General features: G+C 38.8%; 1 long non-coding RNA gene across 2 annotated transcripts in view; it reads left to right on the top strand.

The window, feature by feature from the left end:
* LOC138109155 (uncharacterized) overlaps positions 1–14,858 on the top strand; it is a 49,100-nt gene extending 34,242 nt beyond the window's left edge. For both annotated transcript variants that reach the window (XR_011150314.1, XR_011150315.1), the window contains exons 3-4: positions 7,956–8,013; positions 14,251–14,858. This is a non-coding gene — a long non-coding RNA (uncharacterized lncRNA). The remainder of the gene's footprint in view (positions 1–7,955; positions 8,014–14,250) is intronic.
* The last annotated feature ends 3,838 nt before the right edge of the window (positions 14,859–18,696 follow it).

The raw sequence follows: 18,696 nt of genomic DNA, 5'->3' as shown, positions 1-18,696 counted from the left end.
TCAAATTTGTGTAGCAGAGTGTCTCCTATGGCACTGGAGAGAAGGTGACCTCATTTGGGGCCTTCTAGTTCCTGAAGGGAACTCAGTGGAAAGATAGAGCAGGACTGTTTTCACGGAAAGATAGTGACAGGACAGGGGAAATGGGTTTAAATGGAAAAAGACTAGGTTTATTTTAGATATTAGGAAAAAAATCCTTTAAGGGTGGTGAGGCACTGAAACAGGCTGCCCAGGGAAGTTGTGGATACCCCATCACTGGAAATCTTCAAGGTGAGGTTGCGTAGGGCTTTGAGAAACCTGGTCCATTTGAAGGTATCCCTACCCAGAGCAGGGAGATTGGAATTAGGTGATCTTCAAGGTTCTCTTCCCACCCAAAACATTCTTTGATTCTGTGATTCTATGGAAGCCTGGTAGCCACTTAGCAGGTCTTTATGAAAAGTAAGGATTGATCTACAGAGAATACCTACCCAGGGTTTTGATCACCATTTTAACCACCCTTCTTTTTCAGATGCTGAATCCCTTCTCTAATTACAAGTCATGTGAGAAATCCTCACTGGGAAGATTGTGAAGAGCCTGTCAGCTTGTTAGCTGAACCATCCAAGGCAACAAATTCCCTTAAATCTGATCTAAGTCATCAGCAACTTATTTCCTTTTGATTCTGTATGTCTGTGTCTTCATAATCCTTTTTTGTCTTGCATTGCCTTGTTTTGAATTTGGATTTTGCTTGTTTCATAACCTATCTTGAGTTAAAGAATTTAAAATAACTTACCTTTCACGGGTCTGACATTACCTGAAATCTCAACATTGGAAAATGTTAGCAAGGGCTCAAATCCCCAGATTATTGCAAATATCCAAAATATGTGAATTTGTAGCAGGTCCTTAGAGTTCTCCAGTGGTTGCTACTAGTCAGGGATTTCTTTGACAGACCATAAAGCAGTGGGGCCTGAAAAAGGTGCTGTTTCTCACGTTACCCTTCAGCAATGGTAGGATATGTTCACTGAGACCTGAGCTGCTGCTTTTGGGAACCCTGAGATGCAACTGAACTTTGCACAGATGACCCTGTCCTGTGCAGTGGCAGCACCAGCCATGGATGAATTGTGTCTGCTGGCCCTGAAAAATCCTTGTCACAGCCATCACTGTCCCAGAGAGACTGCATGCATGCAAGCTTCAAAATATGAAACTCCTACATATTTCTTCTTTTGAGGACAGGGAGGGATTGCCCAGACAAGGGAGGACTCGAGAAACTCTCTAGATTTTATGTCACTGGTATTATCGTATAAATTGCTGCTGTTTAATGTGAAAAAGCAAATTGAGCCATGAAAGGATGGGGGAGAGGGGATTTAAAAACTGCACCAGGAAGGCAAATGATTCCCTTTTCTGTTTGTGCCTGTCTGTCTAACAAATCTCCTTCCCAAGCAACTCTACATAAAGCAAGTTGCACGTACTACCCATGGCTCAGCAAGGCACTTCTGCAGCTGTTGGTATTTAGTAGGCAGCTGCTTGATCTTATAATTTCCAGCAGCCTGCTTCAGAGAGACTCTTGCTGTAGAAAGAGATATGGGAAGTCATTAGCCAGCTTTTATTCTTCGAAGTACAATACAGAGGACAGAATTGGCTGGGATTGTAATGGTAGCGGTTACATATGTTACAGACCTATAGTGACATCAGTTCTAAAAGTTATATTACATTATAAAAAGACATTACATGCTTAATCTCTGGTTTTAAGAGACAAAATGCAAAGTATTTTTTCTTTTGGATGTATATTCTAAAGCTATAGCCATACTCATGACTTCCCAGAACAGAGGGTCAGTTATCAGCAACAAGCGTTCTTTGATGGTTTGTTTTTCACTTGTGTGTTCTTATCTCAAATATGAGATGAGAACCCTAGGCTTTAAAGTGCAGGGGACTTCCTTGCTTGTGTAGTACCTACAGGCATGCTTCCACCTCTTCCCTCCTGTATTTCACAGGGATGTGTCCCTCATAATCAGATCCTTCAGCCCCAAGGCTCTCCTCAGACTGGATGGTGTGTTGCTGGATTTGTGTTCGTGCAGTCAGAGCACACTTTAACACAAGCAGGCAAGCAGACAACAGGCAACCTGCTGTGCCTTGGAGTACTTGGGTTTTGACTGAAACAACTGTTTCACAAGATTCTAGGGTTTTGATCAAAGTCTGAACTTGATAATGTTGGAGGTCATTTCCAAGCTCAATGATTCTGTGATTCTATAATTCTATAACTCCATAACTCCACAAGTTTGTGGTTTCTGAACAAAAATCTCAGAGAGTCCCTGATGTCCAGTGTGGTGATTTGAGGCACTGGGATGCAAGAAGCACATGCAGGTCATATGAAGGGCAAATACAGCCTTAGGAGGAGAGGGAGGAGATTGGGTAAGATTTGGGTAAGGATGGGTTGTCACTGCCAGTTTCTTGCTCATGTTCTGGTCATACAATATCTTTCCCCTAAAGAGTCATCTTTTGGGAGCTATAAAAGGAGCAAAAACTATGGTAGTTGGAAGCTAAAGGTGTGTCAGTAACACTGACTGCTAAAATGGGTTGGGAAAAGACAAATTTTCAAAACCAAACCTCAGTACATTAACCCCACCTCAACAAGGCAGTTACTCATGGGGTGGAGAAGACAGAACTGTCTGAAGAGAAAGAAAGGAGTTACTGGGTAAAATGGGACTGAAGTAAATCAAAGCTTTGGGAGGAATTTGTGTAACCTCACACTCTAAGCTGCCTACAGCTGCTCAGAAAGGAAATGCATATGAATTAATGACTCTTGCACCATCTCCATTCCCATTGTGTTCAGAATTTAAAGGACTAAAATAATCTGAGATTAGATGCATTTTGCCAATTTTTTAACTCCACTGATACTTCTGTGACTGTGTTCCGAAAAAAAGAAATTTTATATCATTTTTATGTTGGAAATTAACAGTCATACACAAAGAGGAAACCATCCTTTGGCACTATGTTCATTAATGCCTTGAAAAGAATAATTGCAATAAGAAAGCCCCAAATCTAAATTTTTCCCTTCTGAATTTGAATACTCCAACCCTGGATCCTGAGCTGACTCATCCATTTTTTTCAAAAGGAAGACTAGAATGTGGAGTTGTTTTTTTTTTTAAGTTTCAGTTTATCACTTGTTTACCTCAATTGAAATTGAAAATATCTGTGGGGATAATTTTAGATGTTTGAAGTTTCATATGTACAGTTTTATGTAGACAAAGTTTTTTCCTTTGAGATAACTAATGAAAGAGGAACATATAAATGCTGCTGAGTGCTTGGATTTTTTAATGTTTTGCTGAAAAATGAATTAATAAGTCTATAAAACTTAGTCTGTCCTCTGGCAGAAAAGAATGGTGACAGCCTTCAGAGGTTTCTTCAATTTATTACCTGTGCTTTATAGTATGGTGCAGTGGTACAGAGTAGTACTTTACACACTGCAGTGTTGTACTTTTACAGAGAGAAAGACTTGAACAAATACCCAGTACAATATCTGATAGATCCTGCATAGCTCAAAGACCACAGTTGGAACTACACATTGTGGACATAATTGATATTCGATGTAATTTTGATTAATTCTGTTGAACCATCATAATAAAGTGGTAAAAGCTTATTAGAGATTATGTGAAGGGAGCAATTTGACTGTATGCAAAACGGCCTCAATGTTAAAAAAAAAGCAAGTTAATATCAGAAGTAGAGACAGCTAAAGAAGATTAACTGAATTATAACAAACACAATATAATATCAAAATTGCAAATTAACGATCACCTTAGAGACAAAAGAATACCTGCTCAAACATGAAGAAAGGAGCTAAAATCTGTGATGTTGAAAAAAAAAGCCTAACCATTCTGTAGTCTTACTTATATAGCCATATACAGGTGTCCTGCTGTGCAATAGGGCAGGAGGCTTGACCTCTGCTGCATGTGGGACCCCTAAGATTGTCATGCATTTTGTGTTCATGGGGACAGTCTGGGTGGTTTCAGGAATATTTAAGTGGAAAGTCAACAGGATCTTCCTTGATGAGAAGCATTGACTACAATTTTCACTCTAATAGATCATGGCAGATTATAGGGCAGCAGAGGGACAGAGGGAGAAGAGCAAGGATGCATAATGCAGCTGCTGGGAATATAGAAAGCAGACATCACTGGCAGCTGCTTAATTACATTTGCCAGTTTTCACTATAAACCCCATCACTTCTCTCTTTTTCAGATGATTGTTAAGGGGCTGAGAGGCCTGAAGGTATTTTTATGAAGAATTGAAAAGAAAGGAGGAGAAAAGTGGAGGGGAGTGAAGGCAGCACACAGGAAGCTGCTTGCTGTGGCATGTGGCTGTGCCAAGGCTGTGCCCCTGTGCCAAGAGCTGCCTGGGCTGTGGCAGGGCTTGTCAACAACAGGGTTCAAGCAGGGTCTGTGGGTACCCACAGGGAGTGGAACATGTGAGAAGCCTTAAGGCTGGGATGGTTCTCTGCGTAACCAGGAGGGAAAGAAAGGCAAGTTAAATGTGAAACTCTCTTGATCTTTCCACAGTGGGAAGTAGTTCCTGTTCTCCTGAAGGATACTGCAGCTTTTTTGTCTCCCTGGTGAGAACTTGTGTCATTGTAGGTCAAAAGTGCCAAGGTCATTCTTTTAAGGCTTTAATTTTGGGGAAGGAAATAGTTAACAATGATGTCTAAATTTTCTGTGGCAGTCTATCTCCTGTTAAAATCTGTCAGTCACTGGCTATGTGTGATGGGATTGCTGCTCATAACACAGAATAGGAGGCATCACCTCACCTTTATAACATGGCTTTAATATGGTTTACCCCCCTCAACTGATCAAGGGAGATAGAGTAGAAAAAGAAAATCCCTCACTTTTCTAGTTTGCTGTGTTGTCCTCCCTGTTACTTAACACACAACTCTGTGTGTGAATATATCCTTCCTCCTACACATTTTCAGAACTGATGGTGAATATTAGCTGAATGTAATAAAAGCATAAAATCTAAATTCCTACAATTTTAATGAAATTCTGTACCTGGAGAGAGACCTTCCTATTATCCTACTCAAGAAAAGTAAACCCACCCTTTATTAGATAATTTGCATTTTCATGCTTGCATTTCTTCTCATAAAGGAGGCGGAGTAAAATGACCTAATCCTTTTTGCTTGAGCCAAGGAAGAGTGCAAAACATTATAAAGGAAAATTTGGGAAATTGTTTTGTTATTTAAAGGAACCAACCATAATTCACAAGGTTTTCCCCAGAAAGCCTAGAAAAACAACAGCATTGTGTAGAAGGCAGATGTATCATGAACTGAGAGGACTTATTAATTTCACAGACTATCTGAGAACTGGCACTTCCTAACCTGAACAGAATCACACTGTGAAGACTGCATTTTAGAGGAAATAAAAGCAAAGGAAGAGATTGAGTTGCTGAGAGAGATTTGGACTTGTGGAACAGGAAACTGTAAGGGTGAAAACAGCTGACCAGAGCTTACTAAACTCCCTTACAGTGAAGGACAAATAACCTTCAGAACTTGTTCAGGGTAGCCAGATCAGTGTGTATGTGCCAAACTGGATGAGCTGCATGCTGTAAAAGTGAAACAGAAGGTGTTTAAGCTCCCTAAGCTTCACAGAAAAAAAAAGGAATCTGTTAAGGCATAACACACTGGCAGCACCTCATCCCTCAGAGTCATGTGCTTGCCTAGAGCTGCGTGGGATTACGCTGTGTGGAGCAGGTACCTGGGCAGCATGATGCTCTGAGAGGTGTCAGGAAAGGCATTAGTGAATTGCTGGCTCATGACTCTGTGAAGGGGTTTTTGGAAGCTGTCACAAGTGTGCACTGCCAACAAGCCAGCAGGGCATGGCAGCACTGTTTATGAGTGTCAGCACAAGGTGGTGGTACCTTGTTGTGGTGTTTCAGGGTACAGAGTGATGCTCAGCTATGCTGCACTCTGATTGAGGTGTCAAAGGAATAAAAAGGACAAATTCCCTGTTTTATGCATTTAAAAAAAGATCACTTGCTAAACAGCTCTGAAGCTTCTGATAAATATGAGAAACTGTGCCGTGAAGACCTCAATTTACTGATGAATTAGCATCAGGGCAAATGAGCCTTACCCAGTAAATGCTAAGGCAAGAGAAGGACTGCTGTTCATCATGGCAACAACAGACAGTCGTAAGTGAAAAGTATCCCACCTCAGGGCTAAAGGCAGCTGGCCTCTATCTCCCACTTTCTGACTGCTTCTGTCACCCCCTTGGTGAGACTGACAATGAAAGCATCTGTAAACAGTGACAACTGGTGCTTTGCTTCTGGAGCACTGACTGCAATCCAGATGACATGGCTGAGTTTCCAGGCACCTGGCTCAGTGCATCTCTATCACAACATTCCCACTACACTTTGTTGTCATTCTCAGTTAAGAACCAACAATACATGCCTCACACATGATTATTTGTCACATCAGAAGAATTTACCCCTCCAAGTTTAGCTGCATTATCATTCATAGCCTCTCTAAAGACAGGCAGCCTCCCACCTAGCCTGCCTTGAGCTGACAGGTGTCTCCTCAGCTGCTCATCTTTCAGATTAATTTGGTAAATTAGACATTAGGATTTTAGGTGGAAGGGTTTGGAGGTCTGCAGGCAGAATTGGCCAGACGGGAAGAAAACTGGTTAATGGTTGAATAGCATATGCTGCAGCCTCAGGGCTTGACTTATTGGTATCTGCTCAGAATGATTCAATAATCACATCTCCTGGTGAGGGACAGAAATCCTTTCCTCTTTGTTACCTAGGAACTGCTGATGATACTCTTTATCTTGCAAAAAATGCCTTCAGTAATACCACTGAGGAGGCCTGGGGTGTTTGCTGCTACAGAGCTGCTCTTTGCCTTACCCTGGGCTCAGTTTCATGGCTGTGCCCAAGGTAAGATGGAATATATTTACTCAACAGGTGTCCTTTCATGTTTTAAAAAAAACCAGGTTTAGCAGATGAGTATGTGAAAGCTAGCATATCTACGTTGCAAGAGAAAATATTAATTCAATATTCAGGTCGAGAGGAAATGGGCTCAATTTGCACCAGGGGTGGTTTAGATTGGATATTAGGAATTACTTTTCATGGAAAAGGTGGTCAAACACTGGAACAGGCTGCCCAGGGAAGTGGTGGAGTGACCATCCTTGGAAGTGCTCAAAAAACATGTGGATACGGCACTTGAGAACATGATTGAGAGCATGGTGGTGGTTTTAGGCTGATGACTGGATTTGATGATCTTGAGGGTCTTTTCCAGCTTTAATGATTCTATGATTGGAGAAAACTGTGACCATGTCAAGAACCATAAACTGGGTAAATAACTAGCCAAGGGAAGTACTGTTTTTGAGGATTGTTTCATACTCCCATTCATTTCCTGTTGAAAGGTGAGATTTGTGATGGCTGTTTCCCAGTCTTTCAAGTCAAGGCATGAAGAGCTTCACTATCTTTACCATCAGGAAGTGATTTAAACATTCTTCATGTGTTACCCAGCAGGAACCTAGACAATGCTTGTGCTACAACACTGCTGTAGTGCTTCCTTCTGGGTTTTCTTGTACTTAAACAACCCCAATGCTTTACAGATTTCTTCAAGGGGAATTTTTTTCCACATTTTTTTGTCTCCTATTACTGTCCTCTGGACTGTCTCCAGTGGATTCTTCCCCATCACTTGTTTCAGGCTGTGCAGTGTGACAGATTAATGCCTCTGCCAGGCAAGTTAGGGTTCTGATTTTACATTTTGCTACCTTGTCTGATGTTGCTGACTTGTCTATCATGAGCCTGTGAACTCTTCATGCACTTGGTATGATGTGGCTTGACATGACTGTAATAAACTGGTGATCTAACAGAAGCCACATGGTTATCAAAACTGGGGCTTCAAATAATATATGTAGAATCAAAATATAGGAAAGTTTTTAAAATATCTGCTAGATCTTTTAAAGAAAATTTGAATTAACAATCCATCCTTTCAGCAGGAAGGAAGAGCAGAACTGAGAAGACAATGCCTTACTTCATTTACATCGCAAAAAAAAGGTAATGACAATGTTTTTTTCACTTGAAAAGGCAGAGGTGGATAAAAAAAGTAGAGTGAAAAATGCCTGAAGAATCTTGGGAGTATTTGACACATCTTCCTTTTTAATTTCAGTTCACTCTAACATTAATATACTGTATTTCTTTGGATAAAGAAACAGATTAAAATGGGGGGTTGCAAAGATGGGTCCTTTGAAACCCCTTTTCAAGTGAAAGAAAAATTAGATAACTTTCAAGCAGATATTGTCTCCATATATCAAGATCCTAGTTCTGTAGAGGGATACCTACACATTGGAGACTGCCTTAGGAATCAGATTTTCTGCTGTAATGGTTGAATAGATGTCCCAGAGGTGGCTCTTCAAAGTGCTGTTCTGGCTCAGAGCTCCTCAGTTTTTGAACTGAATATCAAGAAGCATTCAGCAGATGGACAGTCAAAGAACAGTTCAAGCAATGCAGTGATCAATCTCTTTTCACACAGATGTCACCTATGTAAAGAGCAATAACCAACAACAAATCAGAACTATGGGGAACTGTTCCCCAATCTACAGTACACACAGGTACAGCATAGGTGAAGAGGGCAGCCTGGCAAAAGTTTAGATCTTGGTGGAAAAACTTACCTCAGTTTTATCTTTGGTGATAAAGCTGCCTCATTCGGAATTATGTTAGTGTTGTGGCTTCCCAGAACAAAGACATGGATTGGTGTGGGCCTACATGAGGAAAATCTGACATAAACTTGGTGGAGCAGCACATGAAGGTTCACAGTGCCAGTTCCTGTCATAGTCCTCTTTCCAAGGGCATAAATGAGGAATAGATATTTAGGGGACAGGAAGGAAAGAAGGACATAAAGGAATCTGGTGTATGGCTCACCCCACCAGCCCTCACTCAATGTCAGGCCCATGCAGGCCTTTTCTAGGAGGTGGGCTGCACACGGTGAGTGAGACTGTGTGTTTGGTATCTGTCATTAATATTTACTTCCCTTTGTGCTTTTGTACCTCTCTAGAAACTTCTCCCTATTCCTTAAATCTATTTATGAAGCACCCTTTGGATGTGAAGTGACATTGAAATAGCAGAGGAAGAGCATGGGTAGCACAGAACACCTAATTTGCCTGTACAAAAGCCCCAGCAATGATGGAGAAGAACAGAGCAGCATAACTTCTCTTAGGAACTGGGACCTTCTTTTAATCTCAGGATAAAAAAGGGAAATGCCTTATACTGGCGTGCAGTGAAACACAAACTGTAGCTACAGCAGTTGGTGTTATGTGGAGGAGCTGAGTTCATAATGTTAACTCTAAAAAAGGCAATATTTCACTAAGTGCCTGCAAATATGACTCGCTTTTAAGCTCCTTGATTGAAGGATTATCTTTGCTCAAAAATCATCCTTGTCTTTAGTGTGGCCAACCCACATCATGGAAAAAAGCATTAAGTAAGAAACAATAACTGAGATAACATTCAGTTTTGTCTGTGATCTCCAGAAATAATATGACTAGGCTATTACAACAGCTGTAACGGAGAATTTAGGGGTGATACAGAATAGAATATTTTCTGTTCTGATGCCACAGTTATAAAACCAGAAAGTTTCTAATGTACATCAGTTGTCACAACAGTGAAGTCTTTTACACTGTGGAGATAATTTCCTACTGGGCTACTTTTATGCAGCTCTGCTGCAATAAGGGTGAAGTTGCTATTATGAGAAAAATGTAGAGTAGGTAATTACACTGGTCTGAGCCATCCTGCAGCTGTTTTACATTGGTTTCTAGAGTCCAACTAACATTTTAAAAATGTATGCATATCTTATTATTCTTTCAGCAAATATGTTTTAAAGTCAACCTTTCCTTTCAGAGAATAGAGCACAGCTGGTTTTACAGGATTTTAGTTCCAAACCCTCCTCATGCCCCCACACCCCAGCAAAGAACTTATTGGTATCTGCTTCCAATCCCCACTTCCTCATCATATCAAAGAAAAGGGCAAATACAATTCCTGTGTCAAAGATTGCTGACTCTCTGCCATGGCTGCCCTACCAAAAGCCATCCATCCACAGCCTTCACTCTTGCTTCTCTTTTTCTTTGCTCCTCATATATATGCTGCTCTTCCCACAGCCTTTTCCTCTCTCACTGGCACCATGTATTCCTCCTTACCATCAGCTGCAGATGTGGTTTAGTTTACATATCTGGAAAATTTTATATACCAGCCTACATTTTATAACCATGTCGTCACACAATCCCACTTCATTTCCATGTGCCAGCATCACTCTGCTCTAGTTGAACATCAGCAGATCACATCATGTGCCTACTTAAAATGCTTGATATAGCAAAATGTTTGAGCATTCCCATGTACAGTGTGAATATAAATTGTTGGACAGGTGAACCTCTGAATTTATATTGGGCAGACATTATATTTTCTTGGTAACCTTTTAAAAAATTTACATTTTACTCTGAGTTTTAGCATGAATTTGTTGAAGACCCAGTTTCAATATTCTGTCACAGAAAAGGAGCATAAACTATAACATTATATTGTTTATATCAAGTAATATAGCTAAGATTAAATTTGAAAAAACCATCCAAAGTGCTCTCTCTGGAAAACACACAGTTGAGCTGTTGAACAGCTATTGCCCTGTACTCATTTAAAAAGTTTTAGAGGCTTAAATGGCTTTGTTTGTTGTCATCTTGGGCCTTCATTGCTTCTCATTCCTCTTTGTGCCATGCACATGGAGCTATAACAATGGAATTTTCAAATCAAATGGCATCATTTCTGCCTGTGACAAAGCAGATTGTTTGGCAATACTGGAAATCAAAGCTGAAAAGTGAAATAGTTGGAATATCTTGGTCCTTAGCTTTTCTTAAGACAGTACAATAAGAAAATCATAGAGAGAACTTGAAATACTTTTGGACAGAAACTGAGAGGTGATATTAGCAAGTTGCCATTTCTTGCCATCAATCTAGAAAGTGTAGTGAAGATATTTTTGTGCTGTTGAAAGAGTGACAAGTGACTATTTCATCCCCCCATTTATTGTTGGTCAATTAATAAAGGGGTGACATCAATACCATTAAATGACAGTTTCCACTGCATAAACCCTGAAATACTGGAATCTCTCATAAAGCAGGAGACTGTAGCCTTGTAGCAAGTTTCCCTTGTCAATAACTCTGTTTCTCCTGAGAAAACCAGTTGTTAATTTTTGGCTGAAGTAGGTTGACTTGCCAGGTCATTGATCTTGAAAGCTGCCTGTGGGAGGAGGAAGCTGTCCGTTCCCACTGTTCACAGCAATGGGACAAAAAGGAAAGTGCTTATTTTTTTCAGGAATTTCTTTGGATTTTTTACAGCAGACATTAGGAAAACTTTTCTAAGGATAATACCTGTGCAAAAAAGGAATAGATGGTGTTGGGAGAAGTGGTGTCTTCCTCCTATTACTGGGAGTTACACAGGGATCTTTCAAGAACTCTGCTTCATTCTTGCCTGGGTCAAGGGACAGACATGGATTATCAAGATGCAAATAACAAAGAGATTATCATTTAAAAATTTTTCTGCTCCTGTAATTTTTTATTCATTTTTTAAGCAATCTCCCCCACTCCTCCCATTTTTATCATCTGAATTTGCAGTTACATTATTGGATACAAACTCCCTAATGTTTACTCACGTAAAAATACCTGTAAGAACAAAACAGGATTTCAGAATGTCATGAGTAATTGAAATATGAATAGATTTTTAAAAAGCCAACCCCTTACAATGTGATGCTTAAACACTCAAAAAAATTTTTATTCAGGTTGCTACTTTAAAGATAAATATGCTTTCATCACTAACCTGCTTTTTGCCTCCATGAAGTATCTTCACTGCTTGCATGACACATGGTCATCTTTTAGCAACATGGTTGTCCAACAGAAATTCCAAAATATAACACATTGTAAATAACTCATTTAGGTTAAAAAGAATCTTAAGATCATTGAGTCCAAATGCTAACCTAACACTGCCAAAACCAACACTAAGCCATGTCTCTGAGTGTCACATCTACACAGTCTTTTAAGTACCACTAGGGATGGTGGCTCAACCACTTCCCTGGACAGCCTGTTCCATGCTTGACAAACCTTTCTGTGAAGAAACTTTTCCTAATATCCAATGTAAACCTCAGCTGGTATGAACTGAGGCCATTTCCTCTTGTCCTGTCACTTGTTAGCTGGGGAAGAGCCCAACCTCCTCCTGGCTACAGCCTCCTTTCAGGGATTTGGAGAGAGTGAAAAGGTCCTCCCTCAGCCTCTTCTTCTTCAGGCTAAACATCCCCAGCTCCCTCAGCTCTTCCTCATAAGACCTGTGCTCCAGACCCTCTACCAGCTCTTTGGATGTGAATTTGCCATCCCATTCTAAAGTTTCCTTACTTAACATTCCCCTAAGCTTAGGGCTTGATCAGGTCTTAAACATGACCATAATATTTGTCTTGTGCTTTTTTTTTTTATTTATACAGTGCCATGGGCACACAAGGACACTTTGTTTGAGTATAAAAACTGTGTCATACTGCACTGATTGTACTTGGGAGCCTCGTAAGTCTCTGCATATGTCACCAGCAACAGAATGAGATGATATTCCCCAAAACTGTACTATGAACTGCATGAGAGAAAGAGCAGAGACCTGAATGTCCCAACACCTGGTCGTACCTGTCCATTCCTGTCTAAGATTGTTCCTTGTCTAAAGCAAGAGCAGTTGCCTGTCACTGTGGCTTGGCTGGAGAAGGTGACCTGACTTCTCTGGGTGTGCCAGAACCAGCCCAGCAGAATCTGCCTTCCTGCAGTTTTGGTGTTGTCACCAAACACAACTGGAGTTCGTGAGCAGTCAGTGGGAGTCCGCCGGGGAAGTTCTGGTGACTCAGTGGTGGCTCAAAAAAGAAAATAAAAGGAAAGAATGATGATGAGCAGGGAAGAGGAATAACCTTTAAGATAAGATTGCTGGTTTATTTATTTATGCCAATGAATACATATATATATATATGTATGTATGTTTGCATATATAAAAATATATTTAAGTTCCCTCAAAAGCTGAAAAAGAATGCAAAATCCCTGAAAGCAGATTTTTATTTATGAGATTTCTAGTTCTGACAGATTACCATTCTCTAGGAAAGGAAATTATACTTCTATGATAATATGACTTGATATTAAGGGGACTATTATTAAGGGGACTATTACTGTAATCTTCTTTTTTTATTTTGTATGCTGGTTATGTGCTTATTCAGGTCTTTCATTCACCAGATCTCTGGCTGTTTAACTGAATTCAGTAGTTTGGTCCCAGATTGGCACAGTTATGAGTCAGAAGAAATTGAGAGGAGCTTTAACATATAAAACTCAGTGTGAATTCAATGAAGAAGGATCCACATATTTTTTAACATATTTTCATTGTTATTATCAATGTTGAATATGCTTTTAAATTCTTTAAAAATGTATCTGGAAAGACAGATATCTATATAAATATTTACATTGAATGATATCAATATAAAATATTGAACTCATTCCAATGCTGTGATCACAGGAACAAACAGAACCTATTTTATGAACTGTTTTTCACAAGCAAACCACAATCATTTTTCACTCTGGATATGTTTCAGCAAGACTCCTTGATTTTGATAGAAAAGTCTCTTGATAAATAATATAATTATCTTGTCCACCTCTGTACGCCCCATTTACAACACAGCAGATCACTGTCAGCACATCATTAGCCAGACATCCATGTGTCTGAAGTGAGTAAAGGAAAATATTTTAGCATGTAAATATTAAAAGAGAGGATTTTTAAAATGAGTTTAAATAACAAATTAGGCATAGGGCACATGCTGGATTTAAAATCTGCAAAAAGAATGGGGTCATGTCTGTCTCACTATTAAATGGTGTCATGAGTCACATTATCTGCTGCAAATAACATATGTTGTAAATATAGTCTGTCTATGTGTCTGCAACGTTATTTTATGAATTTACCTTGAATGGCAGGATGATTGAAAAAAATTCACCTTAAAGACAGGAGGAATAGTTTTTGATCTATGCTGTTTCCTGAAGCTTATTGATTTTATTATTTCTGCTGTATGTGACATCACTATAGTTCCATCCTATCATTCTACTGCCTGGTTGGATAAAATTATTTTTTAATGGGAGGGGGCGGGGGGAAGAGGAAAAAATATCGTATGAAAGCCAAAGGCATTACAAAATAATTACAACATTATGACAACACATAATAAAACATTTACTGCTTAGATCTGTCTCCTTTTATTTTTAGATGCCAACCAAGAAAGTATAAAGAAAATGAAAGACTTCAAGAAGTCCAAAAGGAGGACACTGCTCTTGCAATGGATGATGATGCCCAAGCATCTCCTTGCAAAATTTCAGCTTCCCTCTGCAACCTGTTTCTTCAGAGGTGGGCAGCAGCAGAAGGAAATGCAAGTTAAAGCTGAAAGTCTCACGGTAGTTCCTTTCAGTAACTGAAAGTTTTATTAGAATTTCCTCATTGTGAAATGCAAGGAAATGCCTTAATGGTACTCTGATTGCATCTCTGATATATTATGTGGATTTGTGTTCAATGGTAAAGGAGCTAATTTTCTAGACTCAAGGGAGTCCTTTAGTTTGACCTGAACGTGTTTTGTATTTCATGCGTTAACTGCAGTAAATTGTTTGAATTTCTCTGGTACTTGTCTCACTCTAAAATATCTACTTGGAATCATACAACTGTGGGCTGGACAAGATCTCTGGAGGTTTCCAGTCCAACTGTCCACTCCAAACAAGACTGCTGCTAGCACGAGACCATTGGTCAGTCCTGGCTTTGTCTTGCTGGGTCTTGGAAATCTCCAAGGCTGGACCCTCCACTGCATCTCAGTTGCCTGTCCCAAGGCAGCAGCACTGTTCTGGTGGATCTTCTCCTCTGCTTGAGTACTTCTACTTTTTGGAATTATCATTAATTAATTAAATGTTATTCCATATGCTGATTTTTCTTTCTCCCTGCCTTTTGTAGTTAGATGAACAAAATCCTCCAAGGTTCCCTTCAGCATTGTCACCATTGTGGCCTGAAGTGGATGGCATGGGTACATCTGTTGGGTAGGACATCTTGGCTATTTCCTTTTCAAACACAAGCTGATCCTTTATACACAGATATCAGTTTTCTGAACTCATACCTATGAACTAAACTATAGAACTTATGTGGCTGAAGAGCAAAACTTACTTAGTCTTCTCTAAGACTGTATTTTTTTTTGATTCATAATGGTCCATCTGCAAACTCAGTTCTGCTCCCCCTCAAATTAATGCTGATATTGGTAGTTTGTGCTTTCCTCCCATCATATATCACAACATTTCAATAATGTGTACATATCTGACTTACTAATTCATAGATGTCATGTCACTTTCAATCATGACACAATGAAAATTATCCATCCACTATTATTTATATGTCATTGAAGATTAATATACTCTAGAAAAGATGCAGATGCATCTGCCTACCTTTGAAATGCAAAAAAGAATTGATAGGAACTTGATTTCAAGTGTTTTTGTTGAGTGTTTTGTCATGTCAATGCAAGCGACCTCCCTTGCTGCTTCTTAAATTTAAGAAATACTTATGCATTTTTGTCAGCTTATTTTTGGTGGCATTGAAAGAAACTTGTTATTATTGGTGAGAAGGAACTTCTATTGAACTGTGTTAAAAAAGACTTCAGACTTTTGTGCTGCCTGGAATGAGTACAGAGAATTCCTGAAGAATAATTTTCAAGTTCCAGACTCTTCATCTGGAAATTTCTGTTTATAGATGCCTAAATCTTGGCATCTGAACCTATGAATACATCTCCCCCTCAGGCCATGTGTATATTCTAGTTCCTGTGTTACCTCTGCCAGTCCCATTGATATAACTCAGCTCTTTGTTTCCTCAAAAAACAGTGAATGTCAAATTTCTAGATTAATATAGGAAAGTGAATGAGACTATGGAATGATATCCTCTACGTCTTTTGATGCCTTTTTTAACAGTCAAACATATACCTGATATGAACTGGAATGTAAATAACAAGAATATCAGGTTAAGCATGAGCAAACATGTTAAGTCCTCTCCGTCCCGTCATTAGATAAGCCCATAGAAGTTCCTGGAATCTCCTTTCAACCATCTGGTAGTGTGAGAAGTTTGTTCAGCTGATGCAGGAATGGCTGACAGTAAATCAGCTATGTGCACAGATGCTAGCTTCAAACACAGAGCAAAACCCGGAGAGAATTATAAAATAGGGCATTTAGGTCATAGCTACGGTCCTTTTTAATTTGCCAGGTTATGTGTGCAGAAGGTTTCTTGTTTTCTGTACAAGAATCACAGTTTGAAATCAGCCCTGGCTGTATAAGACCAGGCCTGTCTAAAAAGAACTCAGTGTTTCAAAGGCAGCTGGTAGAACTGTAAATTCTATCCCTCTTCAGCTATTCTGTGGGAATGAGTCTTCTTAGACAGCCTTAATGAAACTGGGTACCCTAAATCAAATTTCAACTGTAATTGCCTTAACAAGATTCCTTTATTTTTGTTAATAAAACTCTGTATAACACATTTAATGGTCTCAGGTCTTTTTATGTTTCTTAAAAATTATTTGTGTGCTACCCCTGTGGCATCTTCAAGATGACTCAGGAATTTCAGTTGTAAATAAATCTTCCAAGTGTGCAGATTACCTTATCAAAATCAGAAACTGAATGGTTATTTCAGTCCTTCATTCTAGTAGAAAATATGCTTGTTTATTGTTCTGTTTCTCCTCACTATCAAATCATAACAATATCTTGTCAGCCACACTTCAGCATAGCCTTAATAACTTTTGTTTGATGTGAACTATATTTTGGACAGTGATGTACCCACAAGGGCAAATGGCTCCTTTGTACATGATCTTGACACTAATTAAAAGTTTAATCTGAGAGTGTAATTTATATGGTCATATTTGTGTGTATAATATTACCCTGACTTTAAGTCTTACTTCCCACATAGCATAAATTGCACAGCCCACTCAGGTACATTCTGCTAGAAAAGAAACTAATAGGAACTAAAGGACTACAGGACAGTGGATCCATCTAACATAGTTTGGACAGCTGCTTTTCCTCCTCTCAGCCCTTGCTTCATTGTCCACTCTCTCTACAATACCAATTTCCTGAGACTTTAACCTGTTCCTTAACACTGTTCACAAAATCTGGATTAAAATCCAGTCTGAGTTGTTGGCATTTGGCATTTGGATTTTTTGACAGCACAGGAGCACAGATACTTCTTGAACTTAAGTGCCTTCTCTCCTGACATTTCACTTGAGGACCTTGTCTTTTGTTTGCTAAAAAATCTATTTGTCTTTGCAATGCAAATTGAAGATCAGCAAAGAGACTGAATTGGCAGAATTTCAACTGATGAGGTAGTTTTCTGACCAAAAATATCTTGCTGAACTGAAAGAGGCAACCTAAATTCGACATGAAATTGGTCTCTCTAGTCCAGGAATGGGAGTGTGACAATAATAAGGTGAACCTTGATTAGAATGACTTAAAGATGATAATGCATATAAACTGGCATTAATTACATTTTGTCTCAAAAAGAGTTAGAAAATGACAGACAATAACTAGCGATTTTCTATTTTTTCTAAAAAAAATTTTTAAAGCATGGATGGGTTAAGATTATGTTTTTCAATGTTCCTATCCAAACACTTTTATTTCCTAGAAAAATATTTTACATGCTGCAGAAATCTGCTATAAATAATTGCTACTGTAAACAGAGCTTTGAAATTATCAAAATAGGGGTTTGGAAACTGTACAGAGTCATTTTACACTGTTCCTGCTTAGCAAACAGCCTATCTTCTTTCTTATGCTAAAATGTCAAAACAAGATATTTCAGCACTGTCAAAGAGCTTTTTCCACTGTTTTCAAAACACATTTTTGTCTAAACTGATATCCTGCTTTTTAAAATTTTGATATAGTAGTACTCCAATGGTAAATTGCTTTGAGAAAATTTGATCAGAACATTATGGAGGTTTTGAGATGTTAAAACTAAACTAATATCAACAGTTATACTGAACTTAGTTGTACAGATTGACACTGCAGTCCTGAACTTGTGTAATGAGACCCAGTGGCATTGTGAATTTCACTTCTTAATCACAAACATAAAATTATTTCAAAGGTGAAACAATCTCTGGCAGAATAACCTTCATTAGAACAGGCATTCAGTGTGAATGCAGGTTTTGACCTCACAAGGAAAAAATATAAAAAATCTTGTACAAACCTAACTTTAGATGCTTTTTACCGAGCTCAGAATCTATTTTGTTATTATAGAAATCTCTATTTTTTGCAATATGTCAATCCACGGGGAAGGGTCTTCTTCTTAGTAAAATGAATAAATTAATGGCACTTATACTGGGCAACTGAAGAGAAGTTTTTCAGATGTCTTACTTACTTATTCTTCTGTAAATCATGTTTGCAGTCACAGGAATGTAGCTCTGAAATACTGTAATTGTTTGCTGTTAATATATAAAAGTTTTAAAATTAACATTCTTTATTTGTTGACTGCAGATTGTATACAAATATTTTTCCAGACTTTCATATTTTGCTATGAAGATTTTGGAACAGCACATTATCAAAATATCAGCTATCAGATACTTCAAAGTCTCAGATACTTGGAGTACAAAATTCTGGTTATTCATTGGGGCTGGAGAAGTCAATTCTGATTCTCTTGTACAGTGGTTTACATGCTTAC

This window comes from Aphelocoma coerulescens, chromosome 4 (genome assembly GCF_041296385.1).
Source record: "Aphelocoma coerulescens isolate FSJ_1873_10779 chromosome 4, UR_Acoe_1.0, whole genome shotgun sequence".
Classification (NCBI taxonomy): Eukaryota; Metazoa; Chordata; class Aves; order Passeriformes; family Corvidae; genus Aphelocoma; species Aphelocoma coerulescens.
This window is presented reverse-complemented; position numbering and strand designations above follow the sequence as displayed.